The 16441-nt window shown below is 38.9% G+C and overlaps 1 protein-coding gene across 3 annotated transcripts in view; it reads right to left on the reverse strand.

Annotated features, from left to right (window-relative positions):
* The window catches only part of Far1 (fatty acyl-CoA reductase 1), a 55312-nt gene extending 39267 nt beyond the window's left edge, over positions 1 to 16045 (reverse strand). The window contains exons 1-2 of one of the 3 annotated variants that reach the window (XM_005075654.4): positions 15925 to 16045; positions 4128 to 4178 (exon numbers count right to left, since the gene is read on the reverse strand). The gene's annotated coding sequence lies outside the window, so the exon portion shown is untranslated. The remainder of the gene's footprint in view (positions 1 to 4127; positions 4179 to 15924) is intronic. The other 2 variants (XM_005075651.4, XM_013117518.3) reach the window with 2 other exon arrangements.
* Between the last annotated feature and the right edge of the window lie 396 nt (positions 16046 to 16441).

Raw genomic sequence — 16441 nt, forward strand, 5'->3', positions numbered from 1 at the left:
ATTCTCTACTTTATACTTTTTTGTTCTACAACAACTAAAAATTGATCTTCAACTTTATAGAAATTTTGAAAAATATTTTAAGGAAAATATATTTTAAGGAAAAATAATCAAGTGTTGTGGTGAAAATGTATAATCTTTTTTCTGGTAATCTTTACTAATAAATTTGTTCTATTTACTAGATGAAAAAACAATCAATTAAAAAGCAGATGACTATACATGAAACTATTAATAAACTATTGATAAAAAGGTTGAACTTTGAATATGAAACCTACCCCACTCAGGATAATGATATTGATGTTGAGACAGGACCCACTTCTAGTTCCTGAAGAACTTTCTACATGATGTTTACGAAATTCATAAAGCACTACCAAATACAGTACTGCAGTCAGTCTAGACTGCCTACCTCTACCAACATTTTAATTCACTGCACAGTAACTGATAAAAGACCTTTGCAAGAACACACATCCATGTTTTCCCTTCCACACATTTAGAGAAAGTAAGCACTGAATCTGAAAGGCTCAATGTGAACGCCTAACACTCAATCCTGCTTTCTATCAATTCCATCTCCTACAGCTATACCTCAAAGTAGGCTCTATTTACTTTTCTGTTAAAACTGGTTCCTCTATACATTTAATATACAAACACATTCATTAAAGCCTACGATTAAAGATACTTGGGTGAACACATGGACAAAGAAAGTATTTCTACTCTCATCTGTATTTTTGCACTCATTGTTGGTCACTGTCTCTGTGTCTCTGCTCATTGTGTACACATACATGCATACACACAATCCTTGCATATATAGGAAAGGGTTCTATATCCTCATGTTAATCCAAAGAAAAACCAGTTTAACTATTTTGATCAAATTAAAGCAAGCTTTTTATTAAAACTTTATATACCGACCAAGATGGAATTCAGATAAGACCACTCTTGAAAACTTTCCAACTGAGTGGCCCCAAGACATGTATTGTTAGGGTTTTTATGAACAAAATTCGTAAGCCACTGTACTTTCCCATGAGGGTTTGTTGTTATTTTCCAAGAACTACAACTCTGAGAATCCCAGGAAGTTACCTGGTCCTCAGGCAGGTGGGGCTTATAGGTTAACGCCTTCTTTTTACCTTTCTTTCCTTCTTTTCTTTCTTTTAAAGACAGGTTCTCATTAAGTTGTCCAGACAGGCTTTAAATTTGTAATATTCCATCCTCAACCTCCCAAGCAGCTGGGATTACTGGGGTTACAAGCGAGCACCACCAAATCTTTCATTTTTAAAACTTCCAATCAGGTGTAATTCTTGTGTTTAACATAGCATTGCAATGCTGGTTTGTGATTAATTCTGTAATTTGCTTATCTCATTTTTTCTGTACCTCAGCTGAAAGATCTCTTGTCAGTAGTAAATAGGCAGATAGTTAAGCTAAGTGATCTTTCAACATTCCTTAAGCTGTAGGACATACAAAGTAAGATGAAAGCTGGAAAGATGGCTTGGTAGTTAAGAGAACATACTCCTCTTGCAGAGGACCCAATGGACAGCTCACAAACCCCTTTAACTCAGCTCCAGGGGATCAAATGCTTTTGGCCACTGAAGGCACTAGCACTGGGCATACATACCCACCACACACACACACACACACACACACACACACACACACACACACACACACTCAAAAAGAAAATGTCCTTAAAAAAAAGCTAAATGAAAAAGTTTCAAATATCTCTTAAGGGAAAGAAATACAAAATGTTCAAACCATGGGTCAGCAAAGGTTTGTATAAAGGGCTAAAAGAGTAAATATTTTGAGTTGTGTGAGTTACTGCTCAGAAACAACATTAAAGCATGTATTATAGCACAAAAGTGGCTGCTATGTTTGAAACTTTGTCATTCCACAAAAACTCATATTGTAGTTTAATCTCTACTGTGAATTACTAAGAGAGTAGAAATCTAATTCAACTATTAAGTTTAGAGGTGGAGTCTTTGAGCAGTGATGATGTCATCGAGTGGATTCCCCTTGACTGACTATTGATGGCTGGGGGGGGTGCACAGAGAGGCAGAGGATTCAGATACACATACATTTCCTGTCTCTTGTCATACAATATCCTTGGGACTTTGCCAACAAGGAAGACATCACCAGATGCACTCCCTTGAGCCTCCAACTCTAAGGTAAACAAACTCTTCTTTATGAAATTATTCAGTTTCAGGTATTTCATTACAGTAATATAACATGGACTAAGCAGCTATAGAGAATAAGCAAAATGGCAGGACTATGTTGCAATAAAACTTTAAAAAAGAACCTTAAAACTGGCTCCTCTATGCATTTAATATACGAACACATTAGTCAAAGCTCACTACTAGAGATGTTGGGTAAACCAATGGACAAAGAAGAAAATATTTCTATTCTTATTTGTATTTTCTCAATCTCTCATTCTGTCCCTCCCTCTCGAGAGAGAGAAACCAGAAAGCCACTATTTTCTTGTATTTCACAGAAAAATGAAGCATGAATGAGAAAAACACCACAGTTTAAAAAAACGCACAGTCGGGGGCTGAAGAGATGGCTCAGCAATTAAAAGCACTGGCTGTTCTTCCAAAGGACCCAGGTTCAATTCCTAGCACCCACATGGCAGCTCACAACTGTCTGTAACTCCAGTTCCAGGGGATCTGACACCTTCACACAGACATACGTGTAAGCAAAACATCAATGAACATAAAAGATTTAAAAATGTTTTAAAACTATCTTTAAAAAATACACTGACTAGGAATACTAGCCCAGGAAAAACACCATGTAACAAGATCAATGACTAGAGTTATATAGCATCAAGCCAGTCATGGCTCTACCCACACTTATCCAGCCTCCAGAACCTTGATAAATTTCCACTGAAATAAAGAGCCAACTGTGTAAAAACTTGGTAACCATCAACCTAAGAAACTGATAAAAGGCCAAATATCATCATTACTACAATTAAGGGTCCTGAACAAAAGGCCTTCTAAAGATGATGCCTAAGCTTCATGTCATGATAAAATGCACTCTTCCCAATACACAGAAAGACAGCTGCAGCTACAAAAATACACTCTAAATACTTAAAGTTGGAGCTTTTCAAATGAGCTCAGGAAAGAATAATAGAAAAAGTTTTATATACCAAAGTTGAGAGATCAAAAGAGGGTAAATGTTAGGAACACAGACTACATCATTGGGATACATGTGCTTACTGGTAACATATTTGTATGTCACCAAATCTCAGTACACAGCAGCAAATTAAGAAAAATATGTTCTGGTTTTATATTACTATTTAAGAAAGTAATTTAAAACAACCACTAATTCCCTCACAATTTCAAGTCAGGAATTTAGAAAAGGTTCCACAAAGCAACTGCAGGTGAACATCCCTGATTCCTGAACTTATAAGTGTCAAGGCCTCTCCCAACAAGGAGGTCAGGTCTCAGGTCTCTTTTATAGCACAGTAACCTCGGGCTAGTCTAGTTTCATTGCTCATAAAGCTGTCAATGTCCTCACAACCATGATTCTAATGTCCACGCAGAAGCTCTCACCTCTTCTGACAGTCTTGAAATCACCACAGTATAACTTTCTATTGACAAGTGACTTGAAGACAGCCCAAACTCAAGACATAAACACTACCTCAAAATGGCAGGTATTCTAATGGTTGTTGAATGCTAGAACCGTGCCCCCAAATTGTGACTGTGGCTATGGTATCCCCTCACCCAACTTGGCTAAAGTTTTTTTGCAGTTCTATATGCAAAAAAAAAAGACGACGAGTTATGTCTTTAAATCCTGATAGCAAGTGTCACACTCCCTGTAGTACTGTCTTCACTGAACACTACCTTTGTAACTATAGCTTAGGGATGCAGATGTAGCTAAGCTCAAGGTGAGTTGGCACTTGTACGGTATGCACAGTCTATATTGAGTACTGCAAGGCCACAAACTAGTCTTTCCCAGGAACGTGACTGCTACTGTAAACCAAGTTAAGTAAGCACTCACAAAGCAAACTAAGTGTTGCACCCCCAAACCAAAACGATCCTAGGCTTAAGGCAAAAAGAGCAGTATCATCTAGAGGGGCTCATCTGGAAACCCTTCTGGGCTCTATAGGAAAGATAGGGGCTCGCAACTCTCAATGAGGCCAATAGTACCTTGCCTTCGTTGTTCAAGGAGTCTCTGGGTCCCTTCCTCAGTCACCAAATCTGTCAAAGGACAAAATTAAAACAATTTAGTTTAGCAATCTGTTTTTGTTTTCCAGTGACAGGGATTGGCCCCAGTGCCTTGCAACATACAGTTTAATAGACCCTAATTGAATTCAGTTTCTATTCTATAATCAAACAACACTTCATTCCATAAGACAAGACAAACAAGAAATCCAAGGAATTTGGATGTTGCTAGGGAGGTTTGTGCCCCTCCCTCCCTCCCTCCCTCCCTCCCTCCCTCCCTCCCTCCCTCCCTCCCTCCCTCCCTTTCTCTCTCTCTCTCTCTCTCTCTCTCCTCACCCTCTCCATTGAAACAGTCTTGCTATATAAGCCAGGAAGGCTTTGCATTCAATATCCTCCTTCTTCTATCTCCTAATTGATAAGATTATAAGCATACACCACCATGTCTGGCTTAAAAAGTTGGTTTTGTATACCAAAACAAATAGACAAAAAGCCTAGAGAAAGAAGAAACAAAAGTAGACCACAAATACAGTTCACTTAAAATCACCTTCCTTGTAGAGTCAGGTTTTGAACAGAAAAATAACTCTTGTTAATATCAGATTTTTTTGAAGGTTATCTTTTTTGGATTAAGGAAGAGGGAACTTTATTATCATATCAAATGAAACTAGCCCATATGGGAGGTTTTACTGTTGTTGCTATAATCCTAATATCCCAGGAAATCAAAAATCAGCTGAAAGCTTCACCTTGGTGATATACAACTTTTACCCGAATGACTCCATTTTTATTTTTCAGGGTATGTTAGGGATTGCAGTATAGGAACCTTACTACAATGACTTTCTGTAGTTTTTACCAAATAATTGGTGTGTGTATATACACGTACCCTTGTATGTGGAGGCCAGAGTTCAACCTCAGGTGCCATTCCTAAGGAACCAACCACTTTGCTTTTGAGACAGTCTCCCATTAGCATGGAACTCACTGAGTAGGCTAGGCTGTGCACCCAGTGAGCCCCAAGAATAAGCCTATCTTCACCTCCCTAGGTGTTGGCATAAAAAGTACACTACTCCAGGCTTTTTGTGGGCTTTGGAGATCAAACTCAGGTCCTCATGCTTGAGTGACAAGTACTTCACCAACTGGGCCATTTCGCTCCCTGGGCCCCCTTACCACATATTATTTAGCTAGCAAAACGTTTTAAAGCATGGTTCCATAGGTCTCATACTTTCAAACCTTGTATAGACACACACACACACACACACACACACACACACACCAAGTAATCAAACATTGAATTAATTTCATTTTCCATTTCAATTAACTATGAACTTTAACTAGATTGCCACATTTGGAATTGATAACCTTTTAGCCAAAACAAGACAATTCACTTCAGTGAGACTATAAAGGAGCCTTTACATACATCTTCCAGACTAGCATTTGAAGATACATTGAACGACAAAGGCCTAGTCTGTAACTACAAAAGATAAATAACAAATGACAAAATTATATATATTTATTATATACATGTTTTGAAACACATGTTACATTGTGAATGCAATCTATACGCAGTCTTTTCATTAAGAAAGTATAAATTCTTGTGAAAGTAAGCTATACACAACAAATAAACAACCAAAATGCAAACTCAAAATGTGCAAACTATGTCCACACAGAAAAGAACAGTGAGTTCTTTTCTCAAAAATTAAAGCTTATCAGGCAGTTTTCCATAGACAAAAGAATAGCTCTAGCATCTTGGATAACATTTCTTTTTTCAATAAAAGATGCTAGTGTCCAGTTCTGTTGTAAGCATCCATTGAAGTAGACATAATAGCCACTCTGTTCGCCTACACAGACACTGATATAGCAGTATCTGTACTCTAAATCCCTAATGTCTAAGGTACTTGGTAGTGAGGAATCTCAATGGTCCATTAGATTAGTTCTTGGGCTACTACATTACCATTTTGTACAGAGATGCCCTACTATAAGCACAGCACTTTCAAAAGAACTAGAATGCTTCTAGAATCTTATTATCCCAAAAAATTTTAGATGGTGAGACCCTGTCTCAAGAATAAAAGAACTAACTTATACTACATCAGAGGAAGTACCAATTCTATGGTACTAAAAATTATATGCTTACAAGAAACTGCAAATTTCTCAGTATCATCCATTTTCTTTAGTTTCTGCTTATAAGTTTAAGGTCTATAGTTATAACTACTACAAAGCCTACAGAAAGGGCAGTGTTTCTGTTTATACATAGTATGAAGGAGGAGGAGGAAAAGGGAGGGAGGGAGGAAGGGAGGGAGGGAGGGAGGGAGGGAGGGAGGGAGGGAGGGAGGGAGGGAGGGAGGGAGGGAGGAAGGTCCAAAATAAAAAAATGCAAGCAGTCGTAATAATGAGTTTAGTTACTGAGTGGGTGAGTTGAAATTCTCTCCATTTCAAGGAGAGACTCCTTCAAAGAAACTTGCCCATTAAGTCAGTCACATGTAATTTTATTTTAGATAAACTACTTTATAGATAAATGACTGGGCTATATTTATTCCTTACCTTAATAAAAATGTTTCCATATTAAGAAATTTTTATCTTAATATTTTTAGTCTAGGGGAAATAAAACAGTGTTTAATATACAAGTTATAATAATACTTTATGTTACCAAAGATGATGTTTTCAAGCCTTGCTAAGTCTGCAAAGGAAACTATTCTCTTTTGTTTAAAAAGAAATGAAGGTTGTATACTGTTCACAATATATTTCATAATTAATATTTTTATAATACTGAGCTGAAATTGATGCTAAAGAAAATCTACACTTTAACCCTTAACATTATATGTAGACTACATGACCCAAAACTGAGTCAAATTAATAATCATGTATCTTGTACAGTCTAATTAAAGTTTACTAAACTCTATTCCCCAAGTTAAACTTCCAAAGCATGGTGAGAAAATTGGGTATTCTGCAAACACATTCATAACTGCAAATGGTTATGACTCATGATTATCACATTGAATGACTTGTATGTAATCCTTAATCCTTGCTCTGACTCCCTGCCTCAGAGTTACAAGATAATTCACTTCTCTTGTATCATTTCTTCAGGAGGCTTCTGAATTTGTTTTTACAGTTAAACCTAAAAGCAGGGAAGTTCCGTTGGGAAATGGGTTCGGGGAAACTGTAAACTATACTCAATCAGATTAGTGAAGGTACATTAGCATCACAAAGACTACAAGATGTCCACAAGAAAAGAAACTAAGGAAACTTCAAGACAGGCCCTTCACAAATTTCCCAATACACCCAGAAAAACAATACTCACTAAGAGCTTGTGATCACCAGATACTTCCCTAAAAATGGGACAAACCCCTGAATACAAATCACTTAAGAAAGCACAATTGTCCTTTAATCCGTAAGGCCACATAAGAACAAAATGTTAAGCTACTTACCAAGAATTGCAAAAAAAAAAAAAAAAGTGAACATTATCAAAATAATATGAAGGATTTGTAACTGTATTCAAGTACTAAGTCTGGTTAACACAACTAGTAATGCTGCCACATTTGATACTTAGAAATACTAACAGAGATTTTCAAGAGATACTATTGCCAGTTAAATCATGCTATCTTTACCTAGCCATGATTTTAATTATCAGCTTGTTTTTTGTTGTTGGTGGTGGTGGTAGTGGTGTTTTGTTTTTCTTTTTCTTTTTTTTTTTTTTTCCTTTTGGTTTTTCGAGACAGGGTTTCTCTGTGGTTTTGGAAGCTATCCTGGAACCAGCTCTTGTAAACCAGGCTGGTCTCGAACTTGCAGAGATCTGCCTGCCTCTGCCTCTCAAGTGCTGGGATTAAAGGCGTGTGCCACCACCACCCGGCCAGTCTTGTTTTTTTAATTGAAAAAAAAATTACCTAATGGTTAGTTTAGATTAGGTACCAATTTAGTTGTAGTTTTTACTAAACTTCTACAATTTCATTATTGATTTTCTAACTAATCAAGTCTTTTTTTTTCAATTCAATTAGGAGCTACCCATATTCCTAATGAAAATCTCCCCCAAAATACACTTGTATCTTGGTAACAGTTATTATTCCACTAGAAAGTTTAAATTTAAAAGCTTCAAAGGCACTGTTATGAGTCCTTTCTGATTATGGAGATATGAATGTGGGGGAGGAAGTGTCTTCCCTCTGGCTACAGCAAGCAAAAGTGGTAAAGAATTCAGAAATATGGCCTGCTGTGTAAGTGGTGATAACATCTGCACTTGGATTCCAATGATCCTTCTGGTCTCTAGTTTTGAGTGAGAAGGAATAATTTCAAGGATGTCTTTAAAGCACTAAATCCTGTAATCTCTTCTCAAAAATCAGTATCTTTTAAGACATCATGCAATCAAATGCTATCGGGGAAGGGGCAAGGATAAGAACTGTATAAAAGTCACAAGGGTAGTAATGTCTAGGAATTTTCTGGATTTCCAATGTTTTCATCTATCAAACTGAATTTAGGAACCTGTCAACCTACCCTAAATAAGCCTTGAAACAGTTACAATACTAAGAATGGGGGTGAGAGGATGACGATATGAGAATACAAAACTCAGGGATTTTGTGATCAAATTATCAGTCATAGAGCTAAAACATACTGTTCTCTGTATACTGACACCATAATGAAAAAACAGCCAAAATTAAAAGAAAATGTGTGTGTGAATATGGGTACATATGTCAGGGGATAACTTCGTAGCTGAACTGTTCCTGAAAGATCTGCTTGTGTCTGGCCCTGGTTGCTTTACAAGTACTGAGATTACAGATGTGCATCCCATCTGGCTTTTTACATGAGCTCCAGGGATCAAACTCTGGTCACATCTGCACAACAAACATTTTGCCTGCTAAGCCATCTTCCTGGCTCTAGCTAAAATTTTAAAAAGCATAGAAGATTTAACAAGAATGAGAGTAATCAATTGCTACACTACTGGGATCACAACAACCTTGCTTGGGCAAGTTAATTAACAACTCCGGTTCCTTGTTCAATTCACTGAGAAGCCAGATCACTTATCATCTTCTAACTAATATCCATTGGAATAAACTGTTTCCCAGTCTTACATTTGCTACTTAGGGAATTATTAACTCCAAAAGGTCACCAAGGTTATCATTTTAAAACAATTCACCTACTATTTGCCATCTTCAGTCTATCAAATGCCCCACTATCAGCTAATTTACCTGCTTTCTCTCTCCTGAGAAATCTGCTTATGATAATGACCTAATATTATTATGCCCTATATTTTAAATACAATCCATGGGTTTTTTAAAAAAATCAGATGTTTCTAAGAAGCTTATTAAAAACCATTCTTCAAAATAAAGGGATGATGTGTGATTATGGGCCTCAGGGTTTTACTGACAATCAATTCCATTGGCCACAAACCCTGTATTACTTGTAGAGCTATTTCAACCCACATGTGAGCTTCAAAATAACAGGATTTTCTTTTTCTCCACAGACTCTGTTGTTTAAGGGCACATTAAGCTAAAGAACTTTCTTCTGCTGCAAGAAAAATAAAAGGTATTTAGGCATTCTACTATGTTCCACTTTCTGTTCATTCAAGCAGATACAGCCTTATATCATGTATATAAAACACTATACACCTATTCTGAAATCCTTTGTAGTTACTTCTAATTATTAAACTGTTTATGGCTAAACATGGTGGCATTTACCTGTACTCCCTGGAGGCTAAGGCAGAAGGATTGTTTAGTCAAGTCAATACAGCCTACATAAGAAGATACTCAAAAAAAACAAAAAAACAAAATAAAACAAAAAAAAACCTGGCTATGAGCCAGGCAGTGGTGGCTCATACCTTTAATCCCAGCAAAGGCAGGTGAGTCTCTGTGGGTTCAAGGACAGCCTGGTCTACAAAGTGAGTTTTTCAGGACAGCCAGGGTTACACAAAGTAACCCTGTCTTCAAAGCAAACAACAAAACAAACAAAAATAAAAAAATTAAAAAAAAACTCGATATGGCTTACATCCCCCACCACCCAGGAATCCAAAGAAGAATCCAATTTGTCTTCTTTTTAAGCAAGTATTTGCATGATAAGTTTCATAAATTTATAATTCCTATTAAATCATTTAGTTGTTAAAGATAAGCATAACATAAAAGAGAACGGAGTTGAGTTTTCACAGTATCTTTTATGCCTATATATTAAAGAAGGAATTCTTAGCTAGGACTATAGTTCAGGGGTAGAACACGTAGGAAGTATGAACAAAGCCCTGGACTCAATCTCTAACACTGAACAAAGGGGCAGTGGATATTAAGCCAGGATCCACAGACTTCAAAGGATTTTTTTTACTAAGCACCAAGAGTCAGGTTGAGGACCACTGAGCTACAGCTACAGTCTAAGCTCTGAACAGTTTAATAAACCACTGAAGTTATACCAAGGAGACAAATCTTTATGGTTATAAGCCTTAAGAACTTCCACATTCTAGGAAATAAAAGTTCTTAGAATACTTCATAAGACACCATGGCATAAATTCCCCCAATTCAAAGATATCTCATGAATCTCTACGTCCACATTTCTAAGAATTCCATGTACACAAGAGACATTATTTAAAGTCTCCAAGTGATTTATATCTAAAAGCAGATGGCACATATCCATACTTTAGCCAAAGTACATCGATTATTACATGTTGGCATACAATATTTATAAGATACCAGCACTTTTTAATAGGATGTGCCAAATAATCCACCAGGGACAAAGATACAATCACAAAACACGTGCCTTAATTTTTAGTACAACTAATGGCTTTTTCTAAGAACTGATTCAAGATCTTCACTAAGCCCATAATATCTTATATGGGTCTAAAAGATAAAGAGATACAGATTATGCATAAATATGTGTAAATTCCTTCACCATACCACCTACTATTCCTTCCCTCTCAACCTATCTAAAGTCTACTTCATTTCAAAATATTCAGTTTACTACCTGTTTGTAGTGCACAGTCCAGCATTACTACATACTTTCCAGTACACATATTCAGTCTCCCTCCTAACATTCTACCTGCCCCAGGGCATCTCACTATATCTGATTTCTCTTGTACAATACAGTAGAAAACAGAAGTTTCAAAATATATTTACATGAAAAATATTTTCATTCCACTTTGATTAACATGTCTATTGGTTATATATATAATATATATTTTACTAAAGATTTATTAGCTCAGATAAGAGATAACATCCTTCCATTACTTTACTAACAATCTAAGATAGCCTATCTCAGTAAATGTAAGATAGCAAAATATAATTAAAAATACAACCATATCTTAGGAATCCATGACAAAAATGACAGGAGGGAAGAAAGGAAAAGAAAAAGGGAAAATGAGAAATGAGGTAAAAAGCAACAGTAGTTTTTAAGGTTCTCCTCCTTGCCACCAGTGACAGATGAGGAAACTAAAGCCCAAACAGGGGAAGTGACTTGCCTACAGTTAAACATGAAATCGTTAACAAAGCCAAAATTAAAACTCAAACCTGCTAATTCACAGTTCAATGTGAATTTTCTGCATTATGACACATTTTCTATATCATATTAACTAAAGAAAATGAGCAATAATTTAAAGTAAATAAATGATAACTAATGAAAAGCTAGAAAGAAAATGAACACAAATTCTAAAACCATTACACATTAAAAACTACATGCATCTCCATACTTCCTCAATCCTCAGGCATATTTGACTTTTAAGACACAGTATCTACTCCAAACAGTTTAAAGACATACTATTAAATACACTGTCTTTTCAAAAATACTGAAATGTTGAAACATGCATCTAAAACAGAAAAATGCAATATAACAGGCAGGCCCTGTAAGAAACAAACTCACTACTATTTATTTAGAGGCAGGAAGGATCACAGGGCACAAACATCTGCAGCAGCAGTTTAGCATGGTGGCATATGACTTTAGTCTCAGCAGTCAGGAAGCAAAAGCACACTATCACTGTGAGTTCAAGTCTTCTTCTACCTAGAGAATTCCAAGCCAACCAAGACTTGGAATTAGATCCTGTCTCAAAGAAATTGTGAGAATGGACTGAGGTATGAAATAGCTATTAAATACTGGAGGCTATGATGCTTTTTTCAATCACAGATATTAATATGAAAATAAGTCCTTATCTGTTTGAATTTTAGAAACAAAGCATAGGTTTGGGGATTTGTTTGTTTTTCTCAGACAGGACTGTGCTATGTAACCCAGGCCAGCATCAAACTCAGAATCCTCCTACCTATGCCTCCCAAGTGCTGCAATTACAGGCACATGACACTACGCCCCATCAAAGTAAGGACTATGTCCTAGTTCTGTCACTTAGTTCTCTAACTTAAGTTCTCTGAGCCTCATTCTCCTCATTTGTAAAATGCAGCATGCACATAAGGAAACAAAATGTAATTGTGATCATTTATTTAAGGAACATAATACAGTGTCTAGGTGAAACAGAAATCACAGTCCACTTATTCCACAATCTCTACAGGCCAAATGAAAGCTATTTCTCCCTCTTTACTTATGAGATTGAACTCAATCTGCATTGACCCTTTGGCAAATCCTCGTAGTTTATTTGGGAATAATTACTTGGCAAACAAAGACCTATTTTCTTGATATGCTTCCCTTAGAATTGGGAATACAAGAGTGAAGCATCTGTGTGGTGTTTGTTATACATGTGTGATCTTCTCCACTTTATTTTGAAACAAGTCTCTGATTTGACTAGGCTGGTAATCCAGCAAGGCCCAGCTCCTGTCTCTCCCTCCCCAATGCTAAGACTGCAGTCATGTTTGCCGGTTCTTTGTGGGTACCCGAAATCCAAACTAAGATCTTCATGTTTTCGCAGCAAACACTTTACTGAGTGAACCATCTCCCAAGTCCCAACAGTGGATTTTTAACTGTTTTAATAGATGAGTCCAACATAAATGCTTTATACTGTTTACTGAACTGAAACTTGTAAGTCTGTATCAAACCCACCAAACACAGAACAACAGAAACGATGTGTGGGAAGAAGGAAGGCTATACAGCCGAAAGAAACAGTTAAAAATCACCCAATACAATGAGTACTTCAATGTTTTCTTTTAATCTTAATTTTTTTTCTTTTGGTAAACTCTAAGAAAACAAATGTTCAGGAAAGTCAGAACCCTATCTCTATAACTCAAGGTGCTTTAATAACCTAATCCTCCAGATTAATCAAATGCCATCTTTTAGAATGTACTGTTTCAATTCACAACAAATCAGTCATTTCCAACATGGAAACAGGCCTTCCAAAATAGCTCACATGGAGCAGACATTAAATAAGACCATCTCTGCTCTCACCCCAAGCTTAGACCTACATATTCCCTACTGCCCCATTTCTGTTGAATGGGTGTTATCCCTTAATGGCAAAAAATAATAATCCTAATTTTTATTTGGAAATTTTTTGAAAGAACAAGCATTTTTAAAACACCCAGATCTTCTTAGTCAAAAACTAAAACATTACAAGGGGGTCCTGCTATAATTTTTTTCCCTGAATATGACCAAAACTGTGACCACACCTAATATTTACATTGAGTACCCTCCACTAAGCACAATTGTTGGCCCCTATCATAATTCACTTCAGTGATCTTCAGATCACATTCCCATTTCTTTCTTCCTTTTTTACCTCAGTGGTTTCTTCTTAGTCCTTGTTCTTCTGAGTCTATAGGACTTTCTATAAAAAGTCAGCTCTAGGCTTCTCTAAACAGCAAACCCCTCAGTATCTACAAAATCTTTCCAAGCAATCTTTTCCTTCTTTTCAGACTTCTTTTATAACAAGTCTTTTCTATGGCAGGCTCAGGTCTGACCTTTGGATTTTCTGTCAAGTTATGAATCTGCAGCATTTACCAGTGCCTGGCATCAAGCAAATGCTCAATTAATGTTTACTGACTGATTCTGCCAATCCTGACTTGCCATGTAATAATAGCTGGTGTGACCTTAGGCAAGTTAAATCAATCAAAAGATATTTGAAAACAGTTTCTGGCACAAAGTAGCAACTAATAAATTTTGCTATTTCTAACTATCAAAAAATTATTTGGGGGGCACTGTATGTTACTGCCCATCTTCAGTCTGACCGTTCTGTTTCTTTCCAAACCAACATACGGAACCACTATTTGCCAACTAAGCTTCAAGAAGAGGCTTAGCTGGTGACCATGTATTTAATCATTCAGATTTATCTGTAATCTGCCTTAAAAACCATTTTCATTTTCGAAGCACTTTTGGCCCAGAGTTGCTTATGCTTCATCCCAAACTACTGGATTGCAATCATCCTTGTGTCTAATAACCCACAAACCAACTCCTTGTGCAAATAATTCAAAATCCACCTTTTCCAAGAAACTCGCCCTGCTTGACTTTACTTGAACAGTGTCTCTGCTTAGAGGTAACTCATCACTTGGGCAGTAGGTTAGTGGATGTGTTACCCACAAATACTTTCTATGTTCTAAAAAGTGACCCATTAGCTACAATTCTATGCTGATCTGGTGAACAAGGAAATATCTATACAACTGCTCTCTTGGATTTTGTCCTTGACAGTATAACTCTTCACAGGCCTTTTGTCCCGTCCTCAAGCAGAAATTATCCCTCGCATTTAAATCCACTGCCTCCTAACTCTGTCTGCACCCTGCAAATAAAAGCTTCAAAGAGGAAGGCAGTAACAGCTGTCTTTCTCAAATGAAAAGAATTTTTTTTATTTAACTACAAAACTCTTCTCAAAATTGAAGGCAACTACCCAACAAACATAATACAAATTCTACTACATTAAAGATTGCTCATTCAGGACTGCGCAACTATATTCACACGTTAATCCTCACTTTTGTTTCTATAAGAGACCTTGCACCATTTTTATGGCATATTACACACACCTAACACGATGACTTAATCTTTGAAGTTGCTTTTAGCACTTCTCTTTGTTAATGTAAAGAATTGAGCAATGCCCCACTCAAAAGCAAATAATACTTAGTACCCATTACTTCTGAGAGGTAAGTTTATGTGAGCTGCGGCAAACCAATCAGATGGATCGTCCAAAGGACAGGCTAACGATCAGCCTCGGTAGCAGAACTGTGCTCGGCCCTTCCTTAGTATTCATCTTGAGGCACTCACTCCCTCAACTCGGTTCTCACTCCACTATTCACAAAAGATCCCCACCCTTGAGCAAGCACACAGAAATCCACCTTGACTACTCCCTGTGTACTTTCCAAGAAGCCAAATAACACCTTCTATTCAAACGCCTTCCATTCACCCCTAACCTAAAATCCCTCACTCCTCAGCCACCTTCCGGTTTCTGTGTACCTCCTTACACTCCACATGCCCTGTCTCCATTGGTCCAGAGATCTTAACCTTCAAACCCCAAATCAGTACTCCAGGTCTCAGCCGATTTCTCCGCAACCCTATGGAAGCCTACTTCCTAGGGGCCAATCTCACTCCAGATCTGGGGCCTCTCACTGGACGCCCTCTCCCAAGCATCACTTTCTTCCTACTCAGACCCAGAATTTCTCAATCCCAGGCCGCCACCCTCCTCCGTTAACTCCGCATCCCACCGTGGTCGTCCCCCCCACGCAGGCGGGCCCCCTGCCTCCAGGGGCTGCAAGCCAGGGCCCTCTCCGCTCCCTCGCCGCGGCCCCGGCTGTCGGGAGGGCGGCGGCCCGGCCACGCCGCGCAAGGACCGTCCCGGCAGAGGCAGCGCCCCCGCCTCCGGGCGGGGGCGGGACGGCTCGCAGGCCCCACCTCAGCGCAGCCCGGCTGTGGACTCCAGCAAAACGGCGGCCGGGCTCGGAGGGGCCGCGGCCGAGCCGGCGACAGAGCCCGTGCTTCTCACCTCGACGCGGAAGCTCAGGCCTCGCTCTCCCCTCAGCGATGGCTACGCCGCCGTCGCACTCTCCTCACTCGCTTTTCACCGCCCCCGACCGGCTGCTGAAGAGCGGACAGACAGCGGTACGCCCATTGGCTGTGGCCGCATTGGCGTCAGCGGGTCCCAACCGCGCCTCGGGGCCTGATTGGCTGGTGAGGAGCCTCTTTTCCACGTCTGCTCTTGATTGGCTCTCGCGCACACCCTTCCCGGGAGAACCGCTCACCCTCCACTCTTCTTCATCCTCCCACCCCAAAACCCCCCCGAGCGCGACGGCCAATGGGGGAGCGGAGAGAGGCCGGGAGGTGGGCGGCTGGGCGGCATGATGGGGGAAAGTACAGCCAATGGGAGCGCGCCGCACATCCCGGCTCAGCAGCGCCGCCCCCGGCCGCCCGCGTCCCGGAGGGTCGCGCCCCGAGCCACGCCCGACTGCCCTGGCGCGGGAGCCCGACTCGCGCGAAAGGTGCAGAGCAAAGGGGTAAGGGGC

Source organism: Mesocricetus auratus, unplaced genomic scaffold, assembly GCF_017639785.1.
Source record: "Mesocricetus auratus isolate SY011 unplaced genomic scaffold, BCM_Maur_2.0 Super-Scaffold_4256, whole genome shotgun sequence".
Classification (NCBI taxonomy): Eukaryota; Metazoa; Chordata; class Mammalia; order Rodentia; family Cricetidae; genus Mesocricetus; species Mesocricetus auratus.